This window comes from Canis aureus, chromosome 29 (genome assembly GCF_053574225.1).
Source record: "Canis aureus isolate CA01 chromosome 29, VMU_Caureus_v.1.0, whole genome shotgun sequence".
Lineage (NCBI taxonomy): Eukaryota > Metazoa > Chordata > Mammalia > Carnivora > Canidae > Canis > Canis aureus.
In genome coordinates, this window is record NC_135639.1 from 851,563 (window position 1) to 871,306 (window position 19,744).

Consider the following 19,744-nt stretch of genomic DNA (forward strand, 5'->3'; position numbering starts at 1 on the left):
GCGGGTGGGCACAGGACACACCCTCCCCACCTGGTCCCTCGTGGGCTGCTGTCGCCCGTGTCCGGCTTCCCCTGAGGCTGCCAGCAGACGGGGACGGTGTCGGGGACGACGTAGTCGGGTGGAGCTGGAGGGCGCTGGTCGTCCTGCCCCACGAAGCACACAGGCCGTTCCTCGCTGTCCCTCGTGGGGTGTCTACTGAAGCGTTCCGAGGGGTTCCCGACCTGCCCTGCGGCCAAAACCCCTGATCCGGGCCTTGGCGACGGTGCCCTGTCCCTTGTCCTCCCTCCTGGGATGTCCCGCCCCGCCTGTCTGCGGGGAGAAGGACCTGCCGACACCCCCCCTCCGCCGGGCCCGGGCAGGTGGCCGCCGCTCGCCACCGAGACCGCTATTCGCACCTGCGCCCCGGGCACCCGGCAGGGGCTCACCGCGTGGGGCGCCCACCTCAACTCCAGGCACGCGGCCTGGCTTCCCAGGAAGAGGCCCCACGTGGTGGGAAGATGAAGGCCCCCAAGATGTCCACATCCGGACCCCTAACCCCACGACCCGTGGGTCGTCCCTGTGCATGGCCGGGGGACTCTGGTGGCCAACGGGACGAAGGCTGACACACGGCCAGTGTTCGGGTGGGAGGCGCCGGGCTGATCCGGGCAGACCCGCGTCCTCTCGAGGCTCCTTGCTGGGGAGCAGGGGCCGGAGAGCCTGTGGGTCAGAGAGGGGCACCCTTTGGCTCAAAGATGGGGGGGCCATGAGCACGGGGTGCAGGCGCCTCTGGAAGCTGGAAGAGGCAAGGAAACAGATTCCTTCCCCGACACCTTGTGGGACCCCCCCCCCCCCACCCCGTGCTTAGCCCACTTCAGACCTCTGACCTCCGGCTGCGAGATGGTAGATTTATATTTTCTAAGCCACGGAGCTGTGGTCATTGGTTACAGTGGCCACAAGAAATTCACTCACCCTCCTTCCGGGAGGCAAGAGTCCTACCTGAGAGGAGCACGCACGCACGTGTGCACACACAAGACCACACACAAAGCCACCGTGTCACTGCGTGTCCACAGTCGGCCTGAGGCGGTCGGAGAGCCCGTAAGGACCACCGAGCGACATGCCCGGCCCGCGGGTGCCACGGTGCAGCCCCCACACCCCCACCCTGGAGCGCCGGCCCCTGTTCCTGGATGCTGGTCACGAATATGGGTGCTCAGCCCGGGAGACCATCAGGGGCCATATGGCCTTGTAGGAGGGGCCTGTCTGTGGTCAAGGTCATACGGGGATCCTGGCCGGGGGCGGCTGCCTCGCATCCCTTCCTGTGCCGCCCACCCGGCACCCAAACCCTCCCGGGTTCAGAGCTAGGAGCCCAGTCGTTTCCACGTCACGGAGGAGAAGCCCCTCGTGCTGTCTGTAAAGGGCTGCTGCCTCCTGACCCGCAGCTCGGCTCCAGACTCCATGCAGAGGGGGCAACGGTGGTGAAGATGAAGATGGAGATGGTGGAGAGGATGGTGGAGAGGATGATGGTGATGACGGTGATGATGATGGAGATGATGGAGGTGGTGGGGATGATGGTGGTGGTGGGGATGATGACAGCGGAGATGATGGAGATGAAGATGGAGATGAAGATGGTGGTGGGGATGATGAAGATGATAGAGATTGATGATGGAGATGATGGTGATGATGAAGGTGATGGAGATGCTGCTGCTGGTGACATGGCAACCCCCACACACGGCCACCAAGGTGTCGCCACAGCATCCTTGCAGAGAGCTTGGCGGTGGCTGTGGGCTCACAGAACCCTAGTGACACCAGGGCACAGGTAAGGAGGGTGAGAGATGAGGGCAAACAAGCAGCTGCCTTGGGGAAGACCACCTGGGGGGAGGCCCCGGAGGAGGGGGCCACCCTGGTGTCTCCCGCTGGAGGGTGGGGAGGGACACTTGTTCTTTATTTTTATTGTTTCATTTTGTTCTTTCTTTATTTTTTTCATTTTGTTCTTTAAACTTGCAAGTCCTGGGTGCCTGGCGGCTCAGTCAGCAGAGCATGCAACTCTTGATCTCAGGGGTTGTGAGTTCGAGCCCCACGTTGGGTGTAGAGATTTCTTAAATACATAAAAGTTCTTAAAAAATAATAAAATAGACTTTCAAGTCTTCTGTGGTGTCTCCGCAGGTTTGTAGTGAAGGGTCTTCGGTGCAACTTCGGTGCTGTGGGGTCGGGGGCAGCCTGTAGGCCACGTGAAGGTGAAGGTGGGGGTGCAGTGCAGCAGCCGGCGTGCAGCCCCCCCCCGCCCCCAGCATGTAGGCACCCTCTGCTGACGGAGGTGGGTGCAGCTGTGGGTCCTGGGGGCCGGGGCGCCTGGGGGGGGGCACACCTGCTCAGGCTTGCCTCCCCCTGCTCCTGGCCACCCCCCAACCATGGTTCCCGGGGACTTGTGCTAAGAAGGCAGGAGGACCTTCCCTGGAGGACGGACTCCTGGCAGCGATGGCCGATGGCGGGAGTGTCTCTCTCTCAGGGGTGTCTCGGGGGTGTCTGTGTCATTCCCTCTTCCCCCACCCCCGCCCCCCGCAGCAGCCCCTGCCAGCATCCCGGGAAAGGTGGGGTCGGAGCCCATTCCCATCCAGCCCCCCTCCCACTGCGGCCACTTGGCGGCCCGTGTGGAGTTGGCGGGGGTGTGGGTCCCCCTGGGCTGAGTTTGGGCAGATGGAAGCCCCTCTGTGCTCCGTGGGGTTGGGTTCCTACTAACAGACGGCCACAGGGCGCTGGCCTGGGGCTGGCAGGGCCTCTCTGAGACCCCCTCAGTGTGCCCCACTTGGGGACCCCTGCCCCGGGGCTCACCTGCACGCAGCCACCTGGAGCCCGACTGCGTTTCTGTCAGCGGCACGGCCGCCCCCGCTCCAACAGGGCTGGGGAGCAGCGGAGAGGGAGAAGCTGACCCCCGCCCCGCTCTCAGCCGCATGCAGGCGGGCGGTGGCCCTCCGCGTGGGGGCTGCTCACGGGCTGTCAGCGGTCACCACCGCGGGGACCTGTGCACACAAAGGCACACCCATGAGGCCCACCGACATCCTCGCCTCCCTGGGCCCTGGCCGTGGCCCTGCTGGCACTTCAGGAGGTGGGGGGGGCACCTCCCCCCCGTGGGCGGGACCCGAGAGTGAGGCCCAAGTGCTGCGTCTCGTGCCGACCCACTAGGGGACACTCGCAGAAGGCTCTGGGCTCAGGGAGCGGCCCCACGGCCCAGAGGCCCCAGGATGGAGGGTCCGGGGTCCCCGGGAGCCGCCCCGTCTGGTGAGCTGGCTGCAGCCCGCGGGCCACTTGTGTGGTGCGGACTCCCGAGTGCGCGGACGTGGGTCTGCGTGGGGTGTTGGCGCATGTCCTGGCTCCCACCGGCCATCACCCTGCAGGCCTCGCGGTTGCTATGGCCATGACCCACCCTGGGCCGCCCCCCCCCCCCGCCCGGGCTCTCGGGCCATGCGGCCTGGGGGTCTGGGGGGACGCGCTCTCGCCCTGTCCGGTTCCGCTGTTTCACTGCCACAGTAGGACGGGGCCTCGCTGTCCGCGGCCCACGACAGTCTGCGTCCTGCGGGGGTTGCCTGTGCCGGTGTCACCCCCGCCCCGTCCTCCGGATGCCGGGACCCCGTCCTCGCAGGGAGGGAGGGGCTCGCGGGCCTGCTGTCCCGGCTCTGGCTCCGGCTCCGGCTCTGCGTCCTGCACCCCTGCCCGCGGCCCTCCCCGCCCTGCCGGCGGCTCAGCCCACCGGCCCGGCCCAGCAGCAGCCAGAGGCCCGCCTCCTGCGTCCTGCCCTCCGCCCTGGCCAGCGTCGGTGCAGGTGGATGAATTTTTTAAAAACTCTGCGTCTGGTCTCTGGGAACCTCTGTGGCCCGCTCCGTCCCTGCGCCCCGGCCTGCGTCTGCAGCCCCTCGGGCCCCACGCCCAGACCCGTCCGGACGGCACCACTTCCCCGTGGACACCCGGGGGGTCCCGGGGGAGCGAGGGTCGGCCACCCGCCCTGCCCTCCTCAGGCCCTGGGTGGGGCTCTAGGCCGGGTCTCGAGTGACCCCAAAGGGGCCCAGTGAAAGAGCAGGGGCTCACATGTCCCCGAGATGCATGTGAGCTCTGTTGCCGCAGGAACTTCATACATCTGGGTCCGGCTGCTTGGATGTGGCCGAGTGAAACCCAGCATGTCGCCTCTTCCTCAGGACCCCTCGGGCCCCGAGCCGTGGGAGGACAAACCACAGGCAGCTGTGCCCGGGGGAGGGGGAGGGTCCTGCAGGTGCTGTGGCTTTGGGAGGGCCGGGCCCCCAGGGCAGAGACCTCGACAGGACCTGAGCCAAGTCCCCATGGACAGAGGGGCTGGCCCTCTGTCCTGGACGCCAGGCTTGTCGGGGTGGAGGACTCGCACTCACAGGTGAACAGGAGGGGTGTGGCGGGGGTATAGCGCACTCCTGGGGGCACGAGGGCCCGGGGGGATGGGGTGTGGGGTGGGGGCAGGAAGGGCTCAGAGGACAGTGTGGCCCTGGGGCAGGGAAGAAAGGAGGGCAGCGAGGGCCTGGGGGCAGGGAGGCCCTGGAGGCAGGGAGGGCCCAGGGGACAGGGAGCGGCTGAGGGGGAAGGGCGGGGGGGGGGGGGCACGGAGGGCCCAGGGGACAGCATGGCCCTGGGGGCAGGGAGAAAGGGGGGGCAGGGAGGGCCTGGGGACAGCGTGGGCAGTGAGCACAAGGGGCCACGTGCCTGCTGGTGGCTGTGTCTTCTGCAAAGTGACCAGGAGAGGGCCCCCGTGCCCTGCGTGGCTGCGTGGACCACCCGGAGGCCAGGTGGAGCCGCCCAGCAAGCCTTGGGGGCCCAGGGCTGTGCCCCCTATGTGCCTCCCTCTGGGGCTGGGCCCCGACAGCAGCTCCCCCTGCTTCCAGGGACCCGGCGGCCCCGCGGAGGCAGCCCCCAGCACGCACTGGGCTGTGCAGGGGCATCGCCCTCCCCACTGCTGCCCCCACTGGGCTCACCATACCCCCAGGGCCACGCAGGGACACCACAGGCCCCGGGGGCCCAGCAGCCCACACGCACTGGGGGCGAGGTTGGCGCCCTCCTCCATGGTCCCCTCTGGAGAATGTTCCCTTGGGAGGCGTGTGAGGTCCCCCTCCCGTCCAGGCTGGCGGCCAGTCACCCAAGTCTGAAGGTCGTGCCAGGGTCGGCGCTGGGCCGGGGTCCCCTGAAGGGAGGTCCGGGCTGTGTCGGGCTGTGTCGGGACGAGGACGTCCTGCCCCCCTCCTTCCCCTCTGCTTCTCCCTCCAGGGCTGCGGCCTCCCTCGCCTCCCGCCCTCGGCCCTCGGAGGCCCGGGAGGCCCCTGCACGGTGTCGCTCTGCCCCCCTGGCAGCTTCGAGCAGCAGTGAAGAGGACCTTCTGGTCATTCGCACACACACACAGGCGTGCTGACCCTCCGGCGGGCCCAGACGCGCGTGCACACACCTGCTCGCACCCCTGCATGTGTGTACACGCTCACGCGCAGTTGTCTGTGCGCGCCCCTGCTTCATGGACTGGGCTGGCGTGTGTTCTGGTGGCTTCCACGGCAGTGGCCTCTGAGAAATCCAGGTCACAGATCCGGAGGGCACTGCCTGCAAGGACGGCCCCTGCGTCCCAGGAAGGGCACACGCGCGTGGGAGGGCCCCGGGGTCCGGGGTGCCCGTGCATCTCTCTGGAGGAGGTCTGGCAGCCCCCGGGGACCGGAGACCCCCCTGCTGCAGGCGAGCCGGGATGGCCTGGGCCTCGGGCGGAGGGGTCCGCGCAGGAAAGGACAGAGCCCCACGGTCAGCGTCCTCCTGGCTGGCGAGGGTCCAAACGCGGGTCCAACCATGGGGGCCACCGGGGGCCCTAGGTCAGGGCTCCGCTGGACGCGCTCCTGCCGCCCCGGCTCCGCCGCCTGGGACGTGTGGCCCACGTCGCTTCTCAGCTGCTGCCTGGGCAGGGGGCTGACGGGTGGGGAGGGGCGGTGGGGCCTCCAGGGCCAGCCTGGGAGGGGGCAGGGACCCTGTCGGGGTGACCTGCCCCCCCACCTGGAAATGCACAGGAATGGCCACGCCGTGTCTCTGCTGAGCCCCCTCCTGCCCACCACACGGCCCCGACTGTCAGAGGTCCCGCCCCGGGCCCTGGGGGACAAGCTGGACCGGCCCGGGAGCCCTGGAGGTGGGCTGGGGGTGCCTGGGGGTGCAGGGAGGGCGGGCCCTTCCCCCAGAGCCCAGCCGGGTCCACAGGGGGGGTCTCCTGCCCACGTCTCGCCTCCCAGGCACCGAAGGGGATGTGGGTGGGGATGGATGCACCTCCCTGGCCCAGAACCCCTGTGGTCCAGGCCACACGCTCGGGCACCGGGAAGGCCCCACGCGGCCCCGCCACCCGTCCTGCGTCCGGTGGGCCGCTTGGAGCTCCCCCGCGGACGGTGGGCGCCGGAGATAACTCGCATTCTCTGTGAACGTGTCAGAGAACGAAGCCCGGCCACCTTGGGGGATCCACACGGTGAGAGACGCCCCCTCCGTCCACACGGCACCCTGAGCTTCCGGTGGGGGCACCCAGGGCGCAGGCCACGCCCTCCCGGCACCTCCACCCACCCGCTGCCCCTGTGCCCCGCGGACCCCACCTGTCCTCGCCGCGCGCCCACATGGCCTGTGGGGACGGGTCCTCGGGGCTGCAGCACCCCGGCCTATGCGGCACCCCTGCCCTTACCGCACCCCGGCCCGTAGCGCAGATTTGCGGGACCCACACCCCTGCTTTGCGGGAGCACATGTTAGCTGGGCTGCAGGCCAAACAGACGGCTCCCCGGCCCTTCACCCCCTTCGTCCCCCCCATGATCTCCTGTCCGTGTCTTCCCCGAAAGGAAACTTTGTATTTTCACCTTTTCTGTAATGAACAGCTTTTTAAAAACGTATTTCTTTTTTTTTTTTTTTTGAAGATTTTATTTATTTATTCATGAGAGACAGAGAGAGGCAGAGACACAGGCAGAGGGAGAAGCAGGCTCCATGTGGGGAGCCCGACGCGGGACTCGATCCCGGACCCTGGGCCGAAGGTGCTGCTAAACCGCTGGGCCACCCGGGCTGCCCTAAAACCCTATTTCATCAAAATGTATAATTTATTTGAAAAATAGTGTAAGACAGAGCCGTGGGTTCCCAGGAGAGCTCGGGAGCCCGGGGTGCAGGGGCAGGGCTGGAAGGGCCGGGTGGGGGGGGGAGGGAGGGGGCCCAGTTCTGCCTGGGGGGCTGTGACCCCTCCCGCTGCTCCCCCACCTCCCACCTCTTGGGGAGCGCCCCGCCCCGCTTGCGGCTCTCCCTACCCAGGGTCCCGGGCCCCCAGGCCTGCCCCCCCTTCCTCTAGGCCCCAGGAGGCCCTGGAAGCCAGGAGGGGCCCTGAGGGTCTGTGGGGAGGTGCAGGGTGGGGGCAGGCCTCCTCTCCCTCCCTGGGGTGAGCCCAGCCCCCAGCCTGCTCCCATCCCACCGGATGCCAGGATCCACCTGCCGGCAAAGGGCCCAGGCGGGGAGCGGGAGGGGCAGGCGGCCCCACCGAACAGGCTTTCCCAGGCGCCAGGGCCCTGGGGGTGCAGAGGCTCAGGCTGGGGGCGGGAAGGCGGGTCTCCTGCTTGTCTCGGCCTTATCTGAGGTCTGCTCAGGGTCCCCTGTGACCAATGGGGGGCGTGTGTGTGTGTGTGTGTGTGTGTGTGTGTGTGTAGGGTGATTGATTGGGGGGGCTAGAGAGGGAGGGGGTGGGGGACGCTTCCCCGCACTCCCTACTTGTGAGCACTCGCGGCCTCCCGCCCCCTCCAGGCCGTCCCCAAGGCGCTGGGAGCCCAAGGCCAGACCAGTGTCCTCCCTGCAACCCCGGGGAGGGGGCCCACTAGGCTCCGTCACACCCCACACTGCGCCCTGGGCTGGACGTGGACCCCCATCTGGGTGCCCTGGCTGCCCTGTCCCCTCAGCCCCAGGCCATGCGCCCAGCTGGCAAACCGCAGGCCCCTCCCGAGCTGCTGATTCAAAGCCTGAGGCTGGAAGTTGTCTCAGGAAGTCCCAGCCTCAAGGGACCCCACAGCTGCCCTCAGGCTCCATGGGACCCTCCCCAGCAGCCCACCCCACCCCTGCGGCCCTCCCCGCCCCCCGGGCCTCCCTGCTCTAGAGCTGTGGCTGCAGCCCAGAGCCCGGGAGGGAGGAGGCAGCAGGCTCTGGAGGCCCTGTGGAGCCTTGTCTTCCCTCCCCTCCCCTCTGCTCCCCTCCCCCTCCTCCCAGCTCCCCTGCACTTCCTTAGTGAGTCAGCGGGGAGCCCGGAGGCCATCTCTGAGGTCTGTCCACGGCCCTCCCCAGGCTTCCAGGCTTCCCTGCTTCGAGAATGCTCCACACCTGAGGCTCCCTCCGCACCCGGCCCCACCCCTCCCCACCCCTCCCCTGACTCAGCCGGGCTCCTGCACCTGGAGGAGGCAGGACCCGGAGGCAGAGTCTCTGGAGCCTGGGCCCCAGCTCGTCCCTCCGCCTGCCTAGCTCCTCTGGGGGAGCTCCCCGGGGCTGAGCGGCCTTGCCTTTCCCTGGCCCTGGGGCCCCACCTGCCCTGGGAGGGGGGAGGCGGGAGGGACTGGGCATCTCTGGGTGGAGCGGCTCTGGCTGGGGCCTCGTGCCTGCGGACACAGCCCTGGGGGGCCCTGCGCCCAGATCCTGTGGGCAGGGGAGGGCCGCGCGGACTCCAGGAGGCGGGCAGAGCTGGGGAGCATCTGTGTGAGGCTGGGGCACAGCCGCAGGTGGGCAGTGACAGGTAGCCTGTGACCCAGAGGGTGTCCGGGCTCTGCTGGCATCGCCCCCAGGCCCCCAGCCCTGTGTCCAGCCCCAGGACCTCAGGGAAGGAGGGGGTGAGCAGGGCTTCCAAGAGGCAAGGCCAAACATACTTGGCCTGGGATCCTCCAGTCTTGGGGGCACCTCCGCACTCCCAGCTTTGAGGGGGCAGAGTGGGCGCCGTGCTCGTGTCCTCGGGGGGCTACAGGGGGGCGTCAGGGTGCGTTGGGTGCCTGGCGGGCAGCCTCCTCCCCGGGGCAGGGCTGGCTCCTCCTGCGGCCGAGGCCCCGGGGATCTGCGAGCCTGGGGCAGGACCCCAAGGTTGACCCCAGGACCCCTGGCACGGCGGGGGCCCACGACTTCCTGACCGGGCATGCCCACGAGGTCCTTGGGGCATCGGCAGCACGAATGTCTCACGGGGCTCGGCCGCCACCCTGCCACCAGGGCTCTCCCTCCTGCCGGCAGCTCACACTTCCAGCAGGCTCCCAGGGTGGGCAGCCGTGTGCCAGGCCCTCGGACACCTGCCCGGGCGCACCATCCTCTCGTCAGCAGGCCGGATGCACACCGGGGCCCCCAGCAGGTGTCTGCACAGGGTGGTGGAGCGTGGACCTGGGCGTGTCCTTCCCTCCCGGGGACACGGGGGGCCCGGTCCTTCCCCGAACAGGCTGGAGGCCCAGGGCCGCCCACCGCGCCAGGACTCTGGGGCCCGAGGGCCCGGCCCCTTGCGAAGCAAGCCCGGGTCCCAGCCGCCGAGTCGCTGGGGGACGTCAGCCCGCAGGCTCACTCCCAGCGAGTCCCGGCTGGCAGGGGGGTCTGCGCCCGGGGGATGGAGGACCCTGTGCTGGGGGAGCCCAGGAGGGCACGGCTCGTCCTTCCAGGGCGTCAGGGGGAGCTGGTGCTGAGACCCCGGGCGGGTACCCAGCCCCTCACCCTCCAGCTCAGGAACTTCCAGGGTCTGCAGCACCCACGCTGGCACCCACGCTGGCTCGGCTACAGCTCATAAATATTCATTTAAAACCCAAAGCCTCGTTAATGAGCTCATGCGTTGCCCATCCTGGACTTATTTGCGCGCTACCAAGAGGTGGCTGTGACCGGACCGAGGTCCCGGATGCCAACCGGAGGCTGGGCCGGCGCCGTCCCCGGCCTGGGTCTCCGCTGGGGTCTGGGTCCCTCTCTCCTCCGCTGACCTTGGGCAGGTGGGCCGGGAGGACGTGGGGGGAACAGGAGCGCGGCCCGCCGCCGTCCAGACTCTCGGGAGGTTCCTGGCCCCTCCGCGTGGCCCGTCGCGCAGAGCTGACAGGCCCGAGGCGCCCGCGCCTTCCTCTGGAGCCAGGTCCCCTGGCCTGTGACACGTCCCGCTCCCCGCTTTTCCCTCCGCGTTCCCGCCTGGGTTTGGGGGATGTTGGCGAAGACCCTGGGGTCAGCCCTCGGCGCTGCTCACACCCCAGCTCACAGCACAGCTTTGCTAAGAACCCGCTTTGGTAAAAACTCCCGGCAGCCCACAGGCACGGCCCCGCCTGGCCCACCCGCAGCGCAGGGGTCCAGGGCAGCGGCGGCAGGGACCCCGGGGCACACGGGGTGGCCTGGATGCTTTCCGACTCTTGCTATTTTTGATTATTTTTGTAATAACGAAGAAAGAAAATAAGCTTTAAAAAATATGAGATCAGGGTCCTTGGGTGGCTCAGTGGTTGAGCATCTGCCTTTGGCTCAGGGGTGACCCCAGGGTCCTGGGATCGAGTCACACATGGGGCTCCCTGCATGGAGCCTGCTTCTCCTTCTGTCTGGTCTCTGCCTCTCTCTCTCTCTCTGTCTCTCATGAATAAATAAATACAAAGTTCTTTAAAAAAAAGATTGTATTTATTTATTTATTTATTTATCTATTTATTTATTTATTTTTAAATTTTATTTATTCATGACAGATAGAGAGAGAGAGAGGCAGAGACACAGGCAGAGGGAGAAGCAGGCTCCACACAGGGAGCCTGACGTGGGCCTTGATCCTGGGACCCGGGGTCACGCCCTGAGCCGACGGCAGATGCTCAGCTGCTGAGCCCCCCAGGGGCCCCTAAAACCCTGTTTTTTAAAGGGTAGAGAACAGGGCACCCTCCACAATTCTGAGGAACGCGTGCGAGGTCATCCGCTGCCTCGGAGCGCCTGGCTGCGGGCGGGCCTCTGCCCCTGAGCAGGCGCCTGGGGGCTGCGGCCGTGGCCACAGTGGGCCGCATCCTGTGGGGGTGTGGGGTCCCCGTCCCGCCGGTCGCAGGCTGGGCACAGGGGCTCGCGCGGCACCGTGGAGGAGCGTGTGGAGCGTGGACATGTGCGCCTGCAGAGCCGGCCCCCAAGTGCCCCCCGGCCCCAAATGGCCCTTGGCACCAACAGCCTCGGACACGTCCTCACGCTTGGGTCCTCCCCCAGGGAGCGCGACCGCTTCACACGAGGGCCGACGTGCTCACCAGGGCTCGTTGGCAAATATTCGTGGCAGAAGGGAGCACGGGCACCAGTCAGGGGAGCAGATTCCTGACGGGTCCTGCTCAGGGAACACCGGGCAGTCCTAGGGATTCTTTGGGTTTTGGGTGCCCGGGGGGCTCCGTCGGTGGAACGTCTGCCTTGGGTTCAGGTCATGATCTTGGGGTCCTGGGATCGAGCCCCGAGTCCTGCCCGCTGCTCTGTGGGGGCGTCTCCCTCTCCTTCCCCGCCCCTTGCTCATGCTCTCTGTCAAATAAATAAATTAATTAAATATCTTAAAAAAAAAAAAAGAATTGGGCAGCCTGGAGGGCTCAGCGGTTTAGCATCGCCTTCAGCCCAGGGCGTGATCCCCGGGTCCCGGAATCGAGTCCCACGTCGGGCTCCCTGCATGGAGCCTGCTTCTCCCTCTGCCTGTGTCTCTGCTTCTCTCTCTCTCTGTGTTTCTCATGAATAAATAAATAAAATCTTTTTAAAAAATGTGTAAGAAATGGTGATGTGTACGGAATGATTTCCATAGCTCCTTGCACACGTGCATCGCCCTCCCGGAGAAACACGCCAGACGTGACTATGATGATCTCTGCTGGGGGTGATTACAGGCAATTTTAATTTTCTTCTTTATATGTTTTTCTCAATTTTCTTAATAACATAGCATAAACTGCTACAATTTTTGTCATCAGAGCAGGACAGAACGAGGAAGGGCTGGCCGGCAGGTCCTCCCGAGGATGGCTCCGGCCCGTGTGAGCAGGAACTGAGGTTGATGTATTGGCCGCCTTTGTACACGGCCCTAAATCTCGGGGGGGGGGGGCACAGGCCGCCCACCCGGGGAAGAGCTGGAGCCTGGAGACGGACTTCCCTCCCCTAAGGAGACCTCAGTCTTTGCCCCTCGGTGCCTTCAACTGATTGGAGGAGGCCCACCACATGACGGAGAACAGATTCATCGGCCTCCATATCCTGACACGGGGCCTACGTCCCTTGGAATTTCCTCTGACAGGAGCGTCTTCCATCCTGATGAGGTGACCCGGGCTGGGCTCCCGGTGGGGGGCCGGTCACCAGAAAGCCCAAGCTGTGGTTAGAAGCTCGGACGTTCACCGTCCCGGCCGCCCCCGCAGCCCCCGCAGCCCCCGCAGCCCCCGCAGCCCCGCCATCCTCTGGGCAGTGGAGAGGCCGGGACGCAGGTGATGCTCCATCGAGGCCACGCGGCGGAGCCTCGAGAAATCTCTAAGGGCCGCGGTCCCGAGAGCTCCAGGTGGGGAGCACATCCGCGTGCGCTGGGGGCACAGCCCCGCCCTGCCCGATGGAAGCTCCTTCATCCCCCCCTTTATGGTCAAATAAACAGGCCCCGTGCCCCCCGCACATGGGAGCCCCGATCCTGGGGGGTGCTCTAGCACGGGAGTGAACCCCGGCCGGGCCGCTCCGGAGGCCTTGGGGGTGCAGCCAGGTGGACGGAGGCCGTGTGGAGCCGGGCACCAGCCGCTGGCGCCTGAGGAGGGGGCGGTCCCCCGGGCCAGAGCCCCAACTCGGCTGAGCGTGAGGCACCAGGGGTGCCACAAGGACAAGCTCACGCGCCGGTGTCGGGGGTGTTAGGGGAGCTCGGGAAGGGGGGTCAGGGAAGCTCTTCCGGGCGGGTGCTGTGCTTCGCTCGGACCCTCGCCTCGAACACCCCGCGTGACAGCTGGCCTGCCGTCTGACCACGTGCTCAGGCACACAGCCCAGCCAGGCCGTGGCTGAACCCCCCCACCGCACAGCGGGGGCTCCAGGGCAGCAGGGTCACACCTGACGGGGCCCCGTGGGCCACCTGAGGAGGGCCTGGGCCCCCTGAAGCACGGGCCTAGCCGCAGGGAGAGCCCCCCAGCCCCCAGCCCCCAGCAGGCGCCCGGCCCAGCTCTCCTGGATCCTCCGGGCCCCCCTTCTTCCTGGGGGCCAGGCCATAGGGTGGTCGCCACACCTGCTGCTGAACCAAGGGCCCCTGGGACGCTCGTCGCTGCTGTCAGCCGGCGGACCCCTTGAGCACCGCAGCCCCGGCCCAGGAGGCCGCTCCCTCCCGGCACCCAGCTGGGGCCAGCCCTTCGGGGGCTCTGCTGGCTGGGGTGTCCGCGTGCCCGGAGGACGGGGGGCTTGCGGGGATGCTCGCCCTGGTGCCGGCCAAGGGGGGGACCAGAGGTCCCAGGCAGAGTGGCCATGGAGGCCCAGACACGGATGCGCCCAGGAGCCCAGCCAGGGTCATCTCATTAGGGTAGAGCGGGGGTGGGCTGCAGACTGGGGTTCCTAGGCACCTCTGGCCACCTCTGCCCCCTGCACGTCCTGCCCGCGGCCTCCAAGCCGGTCCCCACGTTGCTGTTGCCGAGGAGCCTCCAGAGGGCCTGCCAGGGTCCACACTGCAGGCCGGCCTGGGTCTGCCCCCCAGCCCCCAGGGCCCCAGGGGAGGGGCTGCCAAAGCTCCTGGGCCTCCCAGCCCAGCCACGCGCACCCACGGGCCACAGATCAGGCCCCAGCCCAGGGCACGGTCATCCCTCCTGCTCGGTCCTCCTGGGTTCAGGCAGGACAAGCGGCCTCATCATTTACATGCAGGTCTGGGGAGGCCGGGGAGGGCCTGAGGGTGGCACGAATGCACCCCCCTCTCCAGTGTGTCCTGAGGGGTGCCTGGGACCTGCACCCCTGCCCCGGTGACCCCCACAGTGCCCCAAAGCCCCTCCCCTGAGCCCGGGGCCTGGGCCAGCACCCACGGGGACCAGAATGGTGGCCTCTGTGCCTCCTCCCTGGGGAACGGGGGAGGGGGAGGGGCCCCTGGAAGCTGGGGGTGCAGGGCTCTGAGGACCACTCCAGGAACTGGAAGGACCCACGGCTTCCTGCGAGAGCTGGCCACGGCCCTGCCCCTGCCCGGGCCTGCGCAGCCCCTTGGAGGCCCACACCCAGCAGGCCAGGTCCCGGGTGGGGCGGGGGGGGGGGCAGGGACCGCACAGGCCGCCCCACTGTTGGGCATTTGCCGGGGGGCCCAGGGCAGGTGGCAAGCGGCGAGAAATCCTTCCCACGGCCACCCTAGTCCGGGCCTCAGGGCACGAGGACCCACACCTGTGGATGCTCCCCACACAGACGCCCTCGCAGCCCCACAGCCCTGCTCCGTCACACACACAGGGACGCACACCCCTTCCCACCTGGTGTCCCGGCTGCACCCCCACTGGCAGGCAGGCCTGGCAGCTGGCTGCGGTTTCCTAGGAAACCAGTCACCATCGTGGTCACAGAGCCTCCGGGGACCCCAGCATGTGCCAGACAGGCCCCCGGGGGCCCGCGGGGGATGCAGGCTGCAGGCGGGCACAGGCTGGATGCAGCACAGATGCCAGTGGGCAGAGGGGCCTCGGCGGGCCAGGGACGGGCCCCGAGACCCCGCAGAGTCTCCACGAGCCCAAGGCTGATGCCCCGGAGCCCGGCCCTGCCCTTGCCCGCCACGTGGCCCGCAGTGGGACCCCCTGCCTCAGACGCCGGCTCTCTGGGGACAAGGCCACTTCCTAGAGAAAGAGAGGAGCCAGGAGGAGAGCAGGCCACGGGGTCTGGCTCCCCCAGGACAGGAGGCGACGGGACATCTCCAGGAATGGGGGTCAGGACGGGAGCCTTGCTTCCTGGGCAGGGCCTGGTCCGCGCCTCCCCTGGAGCCAGACGGGGGCCACTGCCCAGGGTCCGTGAGGGCAGCCAGCGTCATGGGGTGGGCCCAGCTGTCCACGGGGGAGGCAGGCGGGGCTGGAGGGTGAGAGAGGCCGGCCACGCAGAGGGCAGCGGTCACGCCGTTTCGCGGGCTGCGGGCTCTGGGGGCGAAGGCAGCGTGGGCTCGGCACCGGGGATCCCCACAGAGAAGGCCGCGTGGGAGGCAACGGGGTGCGGGGGTGTGAACGGCGAGGGCGGGGGCTGCCCCCCTCGGTCAGAGCCGGTGTCCGGGACTATAGGACGCCCCAAATCCCTCCCTGATCCAGAGATCCCCGAAGAGGCCTGTGTGGAGCCCGAGGCACTGGCTCCAAGGGGCGGGCACCGCCGTGGGCCCTGCGGTTGGGCAGGCGGCTCCGGAGACAAAGGCTGCAGTGTGTGGGTGGGGGGGACCTGGATCCCGTCCTGGGGCTGCAACGTGGCCGCTGGGGGCCCTGGCTGCTGGGGGGCTCCTCGCCCGGGAGCCCAAGAGCCTGAGAGCTGTCGGGGGAGGCGCTGCAGAGGGCGGTCACCCGGGCCCCAGGCAGGGAGTGCGCGGGGCTCACCCGCGATTGCACGTGAACCTTCCCGGCTCCATGTGGGGCCGTGACAGGCACCGTGCCATGGGCCGCGGGGGGCGCATTTACACCGCGGAAAATGGAAAATGCTATAAACCAGAGCTTTTTACTCCCCCAGGAAAGGGCTCCCTGCGCAGGGAGCCGGGTCCACCTTCGCTCTGCTACTGTCCTAGCCCCCGACACGGGACGTGCGGCAGGTGCAGGCGAGGCCCCGTGGCAGCGAGGGGACATCCCCCACAGGTCGGGAGTGCACTGCCTGGCCCTGAGCAGCTCCACCAAGTCATCCTGGAGCCTAAGTTGCCAGAGAGGCAGGCAGACGCCCAGCCGTGCCCCGAGGCCCACCCGGAGCAGCTCTGTGGGACCCAGGCAGGCCCGGGGATGACCCCGACACAGGGCCGCCCTGCCTGGTGCCAGGGCCTACCTCCGGGGCTCCACGGGGCGCAGGGGGGCAGATGGGTGCTCTGAGTGGCCGGCTCTCCTCGCTCCTTGGCAGGGGAGGGGTGGGGGAGGCAGACAGCACACAAGGGACAGGGCTGGGTGGGGCTGAGCCCCTGGGGTGCAAGTCACATTCAAGCCCCAGCCTGACTGCCCGGGCTCTCCCGGGCCCTGGACAGGCCGCCCCTCGTCCCCACGGCACACCAGGTGCCCACGTGGAAAGACCTCACCTTGACCTGCCAGCCAGCCCGGCCCTCGGCCTCCAGGGGAGGGATCGGTGGTGGGCGGGGTGCGGGCTCTGGGATCCAGGGGGAGAGGAGGGCACCAGCCCCGAGGAAGGAGGTCAACTCAAGGGGCCAGAGAATGACATGGCGGGGCGGGGGAGGGACGGCAGGAGGCCCAGGCACAGAGCCGGCTGGGGACCAGCAGGGAGCGCCCAGCCAGGAGCAGCGCGAAGGGACCCTGGGCGGCTGATGCCAACCACGCGGGCATCGTGTGCACGGGGTCACCCTGCGAGGGTCTGTGCTTTGGGGCCCAAGGATCCCCTCCTGCAGGAAGCCTCTCCCTACAGCCCCCTGCAGGGTGACGCTCTCCCCTCCTCCGGGCAGTGCATGCGTTCCGGGGCCTGCACGGGGGTCCCCGACACAGCACTCAGGAGTTTGAGCGGCACTGTTCAGCCCGCGTAGCCCACGCGCAGGACGAACCCGCGTGGAGGCCACCCCGGAGCAGCTGCACGAAGGTCCTGGGCCTGCCGCCTGCTGCGGGGACCCTTGCAGGCTGGACGCACGGCCCCCGGCGCTCGGGGAGCCACAGGCTCGGGGGGACGCTGACGTGCAGCCTTCGCACCTGACCGAGGAGGGACGTTCGTTACGTTCTCTCTTGCAAAGCCTCCTCCACTCCCCGCATCAGCCCGTCTTCTGTCCACGCGGGTCTCGGGGGCCGTCGAGCAGCAGTGCTGACCCGAGTCCCGGCCTGCGCGGCTGCTGGGACGGCGCAGGGTCCAGAAATGATGTGTTTGGTTTTGAAAACACCTTTTCCATTCCTGCGCGTGTTCTTCTGGCGGCACAAGCTTCCAGGGTTTCTTCTGCATCGGGGATCCTTAATCCCGGGGTCCGGGAGCTTGGACGGGCGAGGACGGCTCCTTTATCTGCGCTGACCTCCAGCAGCTGAAGTGCAGCATTTCCTCCCGCTGGGAACGTCAGCGGCCCTGGAGGTTTTGCGCCCGGCCCACAGCCCGGCGGTGTCTGCGTCGCTGTCGCCTGTGGCGGACACGTCAAACGTCCCCCCTTATCACAACCCCTGAACCAGGGCACCTCTCGCGGGCTGGGAGCACACGCGTCACCACGTCACATGTCTGCTTCTGGAGTTTCGATAATTATTTTAAAATAACTGCTTCCATTGGGAGCCCCCGTGTCTTCATTTCTTTAGAGCCTTAACCCACGGGGGCACGCCGGGGATTTCCGGGGCAGTGGGACGGTTCCACGACACTGTCAGGGCGGACGCAGGGCACGTGCATGTGTAAAACTGGGAAACTGGGACACAATTCGTAACAATGTTTCGGTGCTGGTGCGACGATTGCAACGATGTAGCGCCCGGGCGAGCGACAGGGCCGACTCTGTACCACCTGCCCCTACGGTTTTCTGTAAACCCAAAACTGCTCTAAAATATAAGGGTCATTAATTTTTAAAAGTCTGTTAATTATGAAAACACTTATCCCCAGGCGACCCCCCCCCCCAGCACGGCAGGACCTGGGCGTCCCGGGGCTAGCAACGGCCTCAGGGCAGCGAGCACCCCCGGGGTGACTGTCGGAAGAAGCGGTGACGGGGAGAGCTCACAGCCGCGCCCCGGGACGCGCCCAGAACGTTCCATTCCCGGCCTTGCAGACCCGGAAGCCCCCCGTAACGTCTCCCATTCTGCACGCACACGCGGTTTCATCTCAGCATCACATCCAGAGTCATTAAACCAAAACGCTCGCTTCTGAACAGAGACGAGGTATTTGAGCTCCTGCGCCGATGCTTCCCTTCCGCCCCCACGGTCTAGGTAACAGTGTCCCCTCCCGGCAAAGGCGACCCGGCCACGGGCCCCTGGGCAAGAGATGCATTTTCTCGTGAAACGCCATCTGCGCTGTTCAGACGTACAGCTCGGGCAGGATTTTTTTTTTCCCATTTTAAAATCTCAGAGCCAAGTTCAGTTTAACAAGCTAAATGATTAGCCTTCTCCAGCGCTAATGTGTTTAAAGTTGGAATGTAACACGTTCAGTATTTCAAGGAAAAAAGGCACGATGTGTGAATCGGAAAGCAGGGATTCGTCGGAGCTAACCCCAGCAGGGGCGGCTGCTCATGGGGCGCGCTGGCGGGCGGCAGGAGGCTCCGGGAACGCGGCCCTGTGCCACCCTCCCTGCGGGCACCGCGACCGGAGCACCCGTCCCCGCCAGTGCCGCCCGCTAGGTCCCTGCGTGGCACACCCATTGCCAGGTGGCGGCGGGGACACAGATGGGCTCTGAAATGCAGCAGGCTTGACCAGAGAGGCGGGTGGCATGAGCACCCCGTCAGGGGACAGGTGCCTGTGGGGTGACCCGGCGCTCACCTGACGGGCATCCTGGTGGGGCCGGGGGCATGTGGGGGTGCGGCGCTGAACGGCTGCCTGTCACCACCCTCTCCAGCGTCCATGGGACAGCTGTGACAGGCCAGCAGGCCTCAACTCATCCTACGGGCACCCGCTGGCAAGCAGAGCGCAGTGGCTAGCCGTGTGGCCCGAGAGGAGCTTGAACGGTGCGTGTGCGAGTGCCCCCCCCGCAGGCCACCCTCCCAGGGGCGCTCGGGCGGGTGGTGGGAGGCCCGCATCCTGCAGGTGGGGCCACAAGCCAGGGTCTCGCTGCTGGCCAGGCCGTGCTGGGAGCCGGGGCCTCAGCACATCACCCGACGCGGCAAATCTCCGTCACGACACCTTCCCGGGGAGGGCGTTTCCGGGACCCCGGCCACCCAGGCCTCTGCCCGCGCGGAGACTGCACGCGGATGCTCCAAGAGCGCCACTCACAGTGGCCACAAGACACAGCCCAGCGTCCCTCAAGAGAAAAGTGCGTACACAGTGTGGCGCGTGCACAGACGGAACAGGATTCTCGCAGACGGAACGAAGGGCTGCACGTGCTGGCACGTGGCCGGACGCCGCACACGCCAGGCTCGGTGAGAAGAGCCAGACACAAAGTCCACGTGCAAGAAAAGTCCTCAACACACAACCCCCTAGAAGCAGGTTGCCAGGGACTGACGGACAAGTGTTGGGGGCGAAGGGCGTGCTCTGGAATATTCTAAAAACTGCGTTGCACGCCGTGAATGGGTGGCCTGGAGCCGCGTACTTGTAAGGCAGTGAGTGGGTTTCCGAGAGGACTTGCTTCCTGTCTCCCCGAGGGGCCGGGGCAGGTGGTCGGAAGGGCTTCCCAGACTCTCGGGGTGTCTCTGGAGAGACATTAAGACCATTCACTCGGGGGGCCTGGGGGGCTCAGAGGTTGAGCGTCTGCCTTCAGCTCAGGGCGTGACCCTGGGGTCCCGGGATCGAGTCCCACGTCGGGCTCCCTGCATGGAGCCTGCTCCTCCCTCTGCCTGGGTCTCTGCCTCTCTCTCTCTCTCTCTCTGTGTCTCTCATGAATAAACAAATGCAAATAGAATCTAAAAAAAAAAAAAAAGACCATTCTCTCTGACAAATACCATTAGGAGCTTCATGCTGGAAACAGCACCCAGGTTAGGGACCTGAGCTCTGGGACACTATTGCTGCAGTTGGCTCAAAATCTCCCCTTCCTGCTGCCCCCTGGGTGCTGGCCCTGGACACTGTCCCCAGCGGAACCC